The sequence below is a fragment of the Nicotiana tabacum genome, chromosome 2 (assembly GCF_000715075.1).
Source record: "Nicotiana tabacum cultivar K326 chromosome 2, ASM71507v2, whole genome shotgun sequence".
Lineage (NCBI taxonomy): Eukaryota > Viridiplantae > Streptophyta > Magnoliopsida > Solanales > Solanaceae > Nicotiana > Nicotiana tabacum.
Genome location: NC_134081.1, coordinates 29,625,689 through 29,635,187, shown reverse-complemented (window position 1 = coordinate 29,635,187; position 9,499 = coordinate 29,625,689). Strand labels below are relative to the sequence as shown.

The following is a 9,499-nucleotide window of genomic DNA, read 5'->3' as shown; positions in this document are numbered from 1 at the left end:
TTTCTCAAAATTATTGCATTCCTCAGGAACATCATTGACAGGAGGATTATTGGTAAGCACTATAGGTACTGGAGAGGGGGACTTTTCACTTTCTTGTTGTACTGCTTGATCAAGAGTGCCATGATTTGGAGTAGTTGAAACAACCTCTGTATTAGCTGATGTACGATTATTATCAGCCAGTAACACCATCTAATTCTGCTCTTCAACTATATTCTCCCCCTTAAGAGAAGAATTGGATATCTCCTGAGAGAAACATCTTTATTTCAGAAAAAGTAACATCCATAGTTACGTACAATCTTCTGGTAGGAGGATGATAACATTTGCAACCTTTCTTTGTACCTTGGTATTTTGGGAGATGAACAAAAATAACACACCCAAAAACACGGGGTTCCAAATTTAAATTAGATGTGATGTTAACCAACTTGAGAGATGATTTAAGGGAGTTTTAAAATGGAAGACATAATTCAGAAGAATATGTGAGCGATTCATACACAACGTCTCTTTCCTTTATTAAGGGTTCGACCAATTGATATGTTACAATTTGAAGGATTTTGTAGGTTCATTGATCAAGGTTTGACGGAAGAACTTTATAAGTTTTCAAAAATTGAAGATACAGATCAAAAAATTGAATTTCTATTATTTGTGGCCTCTCGATTCATCCCCTCATGAGAAATTACCAAACCATTTGACCCTTCACCCATTCCAATATAAAGGATTAGCCAATCAAATAATAGATAGTAAATGGGTCGGTTTGAAAATAAATGAATTGCTAGTCGTAGAATATTATTCTCGTCAAACTTAAACCTGATACTGAAACCGAGGATTCGGAAAATTTTCTTCCCTTTAGGCGAAGTAAATTAACCTAAGGTGAAGTAAGATAAATCTGAGTTTGATCTGGATTTCCCCAAATCGAATCACCTTGAAATATTTCTTATTTTTTATCGATTCTTGTCAAAAAGGGACAATTGGAATAGAGGATTCATATCTTTTTTTTTTCTTTAAAAAAAATAAGTTTTTATGTTATTTCGTACTATACAATCTTTTTCTTTGTGGGATCTTTTCCGCATGAGAGGTAATGAGAAGAATTCTAGAATGGATTGCTACCTATACCTAGATCACGAAAGAAAGAATCCAATTTAAGCAAGTTTCCAATTCAAAAATTTCTTGGAAGTGATCAAACTTTTTCGATCCAAATTGTTTCTACTGGGTACACGATTTAGTAAATAAAGAGCATACAAAATAGCATCCCCCAAGATGCATGCATATGAGCACCAAGTAATCATGCACGCGTGACTTCCAATATTATGTTGATTTTTCCTCTCTTCCACGTTATTTTGTTGAGGTGTAAACGATGCTATTGTTTCATGAATGATGCCATAATTTTTGAGATAAGAATGCAAGGCTCGATTAACAAATTCTCCACCATTGTATGACCTAAAAACTCTTTTTTTGGCTGAAAATTGGGTTTGTATCATCTTATGGAATGATCGAAAGCATTCAGAAGTATCATGTTTATTCTTCATTAGATAAAACCATGTCATACGACTACAATCATCAACAAAGATCAAACCAACAATATCGAAAGGAAGTAAAAACTGGATAAGGACCCCACACATCAGAGTGAACCAATGCAAAAAGTTTAGTCACCTTACTAGCACTCAAAGGATAAGTGGTGCGATGACTTTTAGCTAATACACAAATATCACAATGAAAATCATAGAGATTTCAACCCAAAAAATGATGAAAATAAGTGTTTAATGTAGCCAAAAGAAGCATAGCCAAATCTTCGATGCCACATCCATATTTGGTGTCATTTAGCAAAAGAGGAATCTTGACTGGTAAGAGCAATACTGCAATATACATCGTCATTATAATAAAATCCCCCTCTTTTAGTATCGCACCTAATAATTTCCTTGCTGGTGAGATCCTGAAAAATCCAAAAATTGGGATACATTAATACTAGACAAACTAATTGTTGAGTTACGTGAGACACAGATAAGAGATTATTTGATAGCAAAGGAACAAATAATGTATGCTCTAGAGAAAAGGAGGGCAGTTCCAGCACTAGTAACTGGGGATGATACACCATTTGCATTGGACATATGCGAATAATATAGTTTTTTAGGAGCCTGTTGAAGAGACTGATCAAAGTTCATGTGATCAGTACCTCCGGAGTTAATAATCAATCCATGCTTTTATCAGAATCCATATTAATGAGAGCTGATCCAATATTTCCTGATGAATGGCTAAGTATATCAGAATCACCAATTTCAGCTGAAACCAATGATACAGTTTCAACAGTTGGCAGTGAAGTGACAAATGAAATCATTGCGACTGCTTTTGCCTCATTATTTTCACCCTCCTTCCAATTCCCGAGACTTCTTTCATTTAAACCATCCCACCAGTTGATAGCCATGAAATTTAAAATAATTTTCTATACGCGTTTAGGATTGCTACAATAAGTACAACCTCTTTCGCTATTGTGGCGAGTTTGTAAATGGTAATTTAGATTCTGAATCAAGGAAGTTTTTGCTTCCATAGCCATGCTGGGATCTATAGTATTGTAGCATTATGTTCCTCCGTGGTTCTTCACTTTGAACAATAGCAAAAGCAGATTCTGAATTTGGAAATGGACTTGTGCGAAGAATATTACTTTAGACACAATCATAAATATCATCCAAACCATCCAAGAAAATATAAACGTGTCCTTCTTTAATTTCTTTCTATGGAGCATGAATAACATCAGGTTGTGTGAAAGAGATTGACTTACAATGATCTAGTTTTTGCCATATATTTTGCGCAAATCTACAAAATATGTGGAAGCTGATTTTTTCTCTTGTATCATATGCATACCTTGACAAGAGAGATCATAAATAACTAATCTATCAGCCCCTTCATAATAAGCTTAAGACACGGTGTCTTAGATCTCTTGGTCGTCTAAATATGAACAAATAAACTCATAATGTTGAGTTTCATGGCACCGACAAGCCAACTTTTAACAATAACATTATCCATACTCCATTTTTCATATGTGGCATCACTGGTGGAGTGTTCCTTAATTATTCCCCTTTAATATCTCAGTTTTCTACGACTTGCAACAAAAGTTCAACAACTTGTGACCAAAGAAAATAATTCTTGCCAATAAGTTTCACACCAAAAGGAATGGAACCACGTTCCGGTACAAGATTGGTATTCTTAGATGAGTCACCCGTGGCTCTGATGCCAACTCAAAAATAGGTGAAATTGTAGTATACTTCATTATGAATCTACTATACAATATATAGAACTACACAGATATGAGAATATATTTACAATCCAAAGAATATGCTAGTACAATTCTAGAAAATAAGCTAATTGATTTACAATTAAGATAACAACTATTAATTGATTACAAGACCTATTCTATCAAAGAAAAAACAATCAATTTCCATAACCTACTCTAACAAATACACTCCTGATGACACATGTCCCATTTGGATATCAATGGCCTCTATTTAGTTAACTAAATTGAAATTAACTATGGTTAGAATAATAAATATTTTCATATATTTGCTTCCAAAATATTTGGCAATCTCTTAAATATCTTCGGGGTAAGTTTTTGAAGTAAAATCCAGCAATTTGGTACGATCCGCAAATTCCTTAGCATCATTATCCGAGATTGAAGACACTGAAGGATCAACTCATGTAAATATTTTTTTTTCATGAACCCGTGTAAATATTACTCTCTCTATTTTGATTATTTATGACACTTTTTCATCAAAGTTTGTTTTGACCAACTTTAATTTCTGAAGTAAATCGAACAGAAATAAATATTCTTTTCTGTACATATCCACAGAATATATGGTACAAAGAATACAATAAACAACAAATTTTCTCATATTAAAATGAAAAAAAAAATATACATATAAAACTTTATTTGGAGTTTGACTTTTAACTTTCATCGTGCAACAAGGGTGTTCAACCGAACCAAAAAATCGCACCAAATCAAAAAAATCGCACCAAACCGAAAAGTTAAAACAAATCGATTAAAAACTTCGATTAGATTTGGTTTGGTATTAAGTAAAAAAATTTGAGCCAAACCGGCATATAAATATATAATGTTTATATATACTTTTAAGACTTTATAAAGAATTTTCCTTAAAAATGTCTAGAAATATTTGGGATCCTCTCATGAGATATAATATTTAATAGAACTATGAAGTGCATTCATTTTTATTTACTTTAAATAATGGGTTGTGTCATCACTTTCTTATCAAGTGTAATTGAAATGCGTTAATATCTTTGTTCTTTCATATTTATATGTCAAGATCTGTTAAATTCTTATATCTTTTCGAATTTGAAATAGTATTTCGATAATTTTAAAATTTAATGGAACATATCATTTGGTTTCATATTGATTTTTATGTTTAATTAATAAAATAGGTTAACCTTGAAAGTGTACATCAAAGAAAAATTATTGTTAGATGACTAAGAAAATAATTATCATGTGTTACTAAAAATATTTTTTTCATAAGAATATTTTAATAGATTATATGTATGTCAGCCTTTTCAATTTTACTACACATATATTCTACCAAAACTTTATCTATAACTTTAACAAAGTAAGATTGAAATAATATTCGTGTAACAAAACACCTCGAAAAACCCGAAGAAAATCGACAAAACCAAACCAATCCAAACCGATATAGTTGGTTTGGTATGATTTTTGATAAAAATTAAACCAACCTTATCCATGTACACCCTACTAGAGAGAGAGAGAGTAGTTTTCTTCCAGCAATACCCAAATCCAAAAAAAAAAGTAAAAAAATACAAATCGAATTAAAAACAATAAACTACATCAGAATATTCAATATGGAAGAAAGACTGAAAGGAAATTAAGAACTTACAAATGTATAAAATTTTCATCAATCATCATATCGGCCTTCCGTATTATAAGATCACCGGCAAAAATCGACCAAGGTCGACCGACCAACTTTGGTCGGTCAAAAAACCGACCAAAGTTGGTCGGTTTTTCAAAAAAAAAAATTTTTAATTTTTTTTTACGAAACCGACCAACTTTGGTCGGTTTTCTTTGGCGCAAAAATGCGGAAAACTATTTTTGTGTCCCGCGAAATTTATGTTTCAAGAAACCGACCAACTTTGGTCGGTTTTTCAATTAAAATAAATAAAAATTAATATTAAAAAAACCGACCAAAATTGGTCGGTTAATTCGGTCGGTCATTTAAAAAAACCGACCAACTTTAGTTGGTAATTTTACTTTTTAATAAAATCGACCAACTTTGGTCGGTTATTTTCGTGCGAAAATACCATTAAAGAGTATAAATCAAATAAAATACAGTTTTAAAACAAAATGTATCAATGGTCTAGTGGTAGAATAGTATCCTGCCACAGTACAGACCCCAGTTCGATTCCCAGATGGTGAATCTTTTTATTACATAATTAAAATACCGACCAACTTTGGTCGGTTTTTTTTGCAATATTTTTTTTTTTGAATTTAATTGACCGACCAAAGTTGGTCGGTAATTTCCGACCAACTTTGGTCGGTATGCCTTTCCGACCACAAAAATACCGTCCACACGTAAATGGTCGCGTTTTGGTCGGTTTTTGGCCATTACCGACCAACGTTGGTCGGTTTTTACCGGATTTCTAGTAGTAGTGATATTTGTTTTATATTTTTAATGAGGAATTGTTCGAACTATGTCCAGAAAAGATGCTGCTATTTGTGTTGGCGTTGGAGCTGTATTGTCCAGAAAACTTATTGATACCTGTATTAGATTCAAGTGGAACTGTGTAAAGATCTGATAATTCATCTTCATTATCTTCATGTCGATGTCCGTTAGGCCAAGGGTTATTTTTTGCGAACTTCTTTAAACTTTCAAGTTCCATTGCCACTTCCATCATCGTAGGTCTGTCTTCTCCATGCAAACTAAGACAACTCTTCACAAGCTCAGCTATCTTCTGAAGTTGCTCAAGACTTCCTTCCTTTACCACTCTGCGATCAAGAATTTGAAACAATTGATTCTTTTTCATGGACAGAATAAAATACTCTGCCAAGTTCTTGTCCTCGTCACTGTTCCTTGAAATAGGTTTCATCCCTGTCAAAAGTTCTGCAAAAATCACTCCGAAACTATAAACGTCACTTTTCTCTGTCAATTGACTTGTGCGAAAATATTCAGGATCCAAATACCCTAGTGTTCCTTGAACCAATGTATCAATGTGTGTTTGATCAAGAGGGATTAATCTTGAAGCTCCGAAATCTGCAACTTTTGCTGTGTAAACATCATCCAATAATATGTTGGTAGATTTGACATCTCTATGAAATATAGGCATCGATGCAGATGAATGAAGGTAAGCAAGCGAACTTGCAGTGTCTGTAGCAATTCTTAACCGATTTTGCAAAGATAACCAATGTGCTCCATTTTGGTTGTGGATATGCTCATAAAGTGTTCCATGAGAAACGTATTCGTAAACTAGTAAAGGAACTTCAGCTTCCAAACAACATCCAAAGGGTCTCACCACATTTCTGTGGTTGACTTGAGTGAGAATAAGTACCTCATTGATGAACTATTCAATTTGATCCTCGTCCACAAACTTAGACTTTTTATGCAATTATGCGATTATCAGGTAGAATACCTTTATATACAATCCCATTTCCACCACGACCAAGAATTCTATTATTGGCATAGTTGTTTGTAGCCTTCTTCAACTCCTCAGCTGTAAAAATTCTGGTTGCTTCCACACCACCCTCGTTAGAAGAGATTTGTTGTTTCAAGAGCAAACCACCATTCTGTTGGAAGAACTTCTCCCTAAGCTTAATGAGTTTTCGTTTCTTGACGCTAAAATAGAGCCAAGTCGCCGCAACCACTAGGGACATAAAACCAACTCCTACACCTACGTTTATATATTAGAGCAAAATTTCAAGCACCTCTTAAAAGAATCACATCTTTGTAACAATAATTTCATGCTTGAGAAAATCAAAGACAAGAAATAGCGTAACTAATGTAGTATCTAATTTCAAGTACATTGGATATTACAATTTCTAGATATTTTTCTAAGTTTGAGGAAAATATGCTATGATTCTTTTCTTCAACTGTTGGCTCTAAGGCTTGATTTTGTTCTTGAGGTTGATTGTTCTGTATTTTACTTCAACGAGGCTCAATTAAAAAAAGGTGGAAAATCATGCAACGACCTATATTCAAATGGATTCAATTTTCGAAGAAACTTACCAACAGAAAACTTGATCCATGGAAGCTCGGAGTTTAGTGCTATACAGCCACTACCATTCTTCTTTCCATTGCCGGTATGTCCTTCCGGACAAGAACAATTGTAACTCCCGTGCGTGTTTATGCAAATATTTTCACACGAATTGGTATTTGGATCTGCACATTCATCAATATCTAGCAAACAAGAGAAAAATCAGTCACATTAATGCCCGATGCTGCACGTTTAAGTACCTTTTATGAATTTGAGTTATATACTAACATGACCGTGGATAGAATTTTACACTATCAATTTACTTTTAACTTATTCAATATAGTAGGTTAGTTTTCATTTTGACCATAGTAATTAATGCTTAATAGAGACTTACTTACAATTACCTTGTGATTTAAGTTATATACACAGACAATATAGTAATGTTTACACAATTATTATACATATTACTTACTATTTATTGTAGGTTAACCAATCAACACCAATAAAATAAACATGCAATTACTTTCTAAATGACCTAAATTGTGTAAAAAATTATTGTGTCTGTGCATAAACTTAAATTTTTATCTTATAGGTGACCTGCACTGTCAGTGCATAGATGATCACAAAGATCTGGGCTAACTACCTTGACAGCCAATGTAAGGATTGCCTTCATATCCCGCGTTACAGCTACACCGATAACCACCTATGCCAGTGTCAGAATCAACACACTGGCTATTATCTCGGCAAGCATAATCGTCACGTTTTTGTGATTCAACACAAGTAAGATTTCCAATGGCCCAATCTAGTACGAGGGGCACACTAGTGACAATCCTATCTACCAAACTGATACGATCTTTCAGATCCTGCATGCCCAGGAATTGGAAGCGGCTTGCCTCACCAAGAAACGCATGGCTACATGGACTGAACGACCAAACTTGTATGTGGTTTCGTGGGCTTCCTAATGATGTATTGAAGTGTTTCAAGCCCTTTGGTATCGGTATTTCGCAGCAACCGGCGGACATACATGTACCATCGACCACGTCAGTCGAGTTCGTACAGAAGCTGAGGCAGCCATTCATGAACTCACCCCCAACTATTACACCAGAAGAATCGCAACCAACAACCGTGAATCTGTTGAAGCGGATTTAAAGTCAATTAGATGCAATTTACTCTAATACTCCCTCCATCACATTTATAGTGGGGAGTTAAAAAGTACAAGGGTCAAACTATTTGTAGGTGCTTGTCATTTGTGAAAAAGTATGGTTGAAGTTGGAAAAAAAAGGTTAAAGTTAAAGTTGCAAAAGAATCTTTGGAAGTTGACGCAAACATAAAATTTTTCAGGTTCTTTGATTACATATCTAGAAAATTACATGAAATGTCATGTATAAGTCACATTAGTTAATTAATGATTCGAAATGTGTACAAATATTTGAAAAAAATGTGGTAAAGAAAAATCTCTTCGATGCTCTAAATAGTTATAGTCCACGTAATGTAGAACAGCGGGAATAAACATTTTCTTTGCATATGTATATATAGTTAGAACAAAAAGGAATAGGTTCAGTTGAACCCGCCTAAGACTTCAACCTGTTAAGGGTAGAGAAACTGTAAGGATTATCAGTTCCTAAATCTGCCGATAGCTGATAATCCCGGAGCAGACGTCCTGTGGGTGTGTAACATTTCTCTGCTAAGACATTGAACAAGCGAATTTCGGCGTCGGCGATGTCATAGACCTTGATGCCGGATGTGAGGAATGTTGGAGAACCTGTTGAAGAGTTACAGTTTATCTCGAAACTCGGGTTTATGGCACAACCAGATCCTATGCCAATCCCAAATGGGTATGGAACTGTAAGGTTCCCACACTGTTTTGGGCATCCTGGTTTCGTGATATTGGGGTCTTTGGTTATGTTGTAATTATTGGGTTGAGAGGTGGTGTTAGTGGTAGTTTGAGTGGTGGCTAATGTCAAGATTATTAGCGCAAAGGAAGAAAAACAGGCAAATCGGAAATGAAGCTGAAGAAATTGTCTTTGCTTCATGGTTTTGAAAGATTATGGAAAAAAAAAGAACGTAGGAGTATGTGTGAGGTGTTTCATCTTATATAATAGAGGCTATTAAGAAGATAACCCTTGCTAGTCAATGTTCTATTACTTTTTATCCTTTCTGTCTGTCATGCTCGCCACAACAAGTCATGGAACACCACTTCGAAACATTAATGGCTGGGAGTGGCCAATTTGCAGTTTTATAGTGCTTTTAATCAAGGTTTAATTTATCTTTCTTTTAATTTTTGATTAGTACAACTTTCTTGGAA

General features: G+C 34.3%; 1 pseudogene; it reads right to left on the bottom strand.

Moving 5' to 3' along the window:
* Positions 1–3,513: 3,513 nt before the first annotated feature.
* Positions 3,514–9,231, bottom strand: LOC107817551 (wall-associated receptor kinase 2-like; annotated as a pseudogene).
* Between the last annotated feature and the right edge of the window lie 268 nt (positions 9,232–9,499).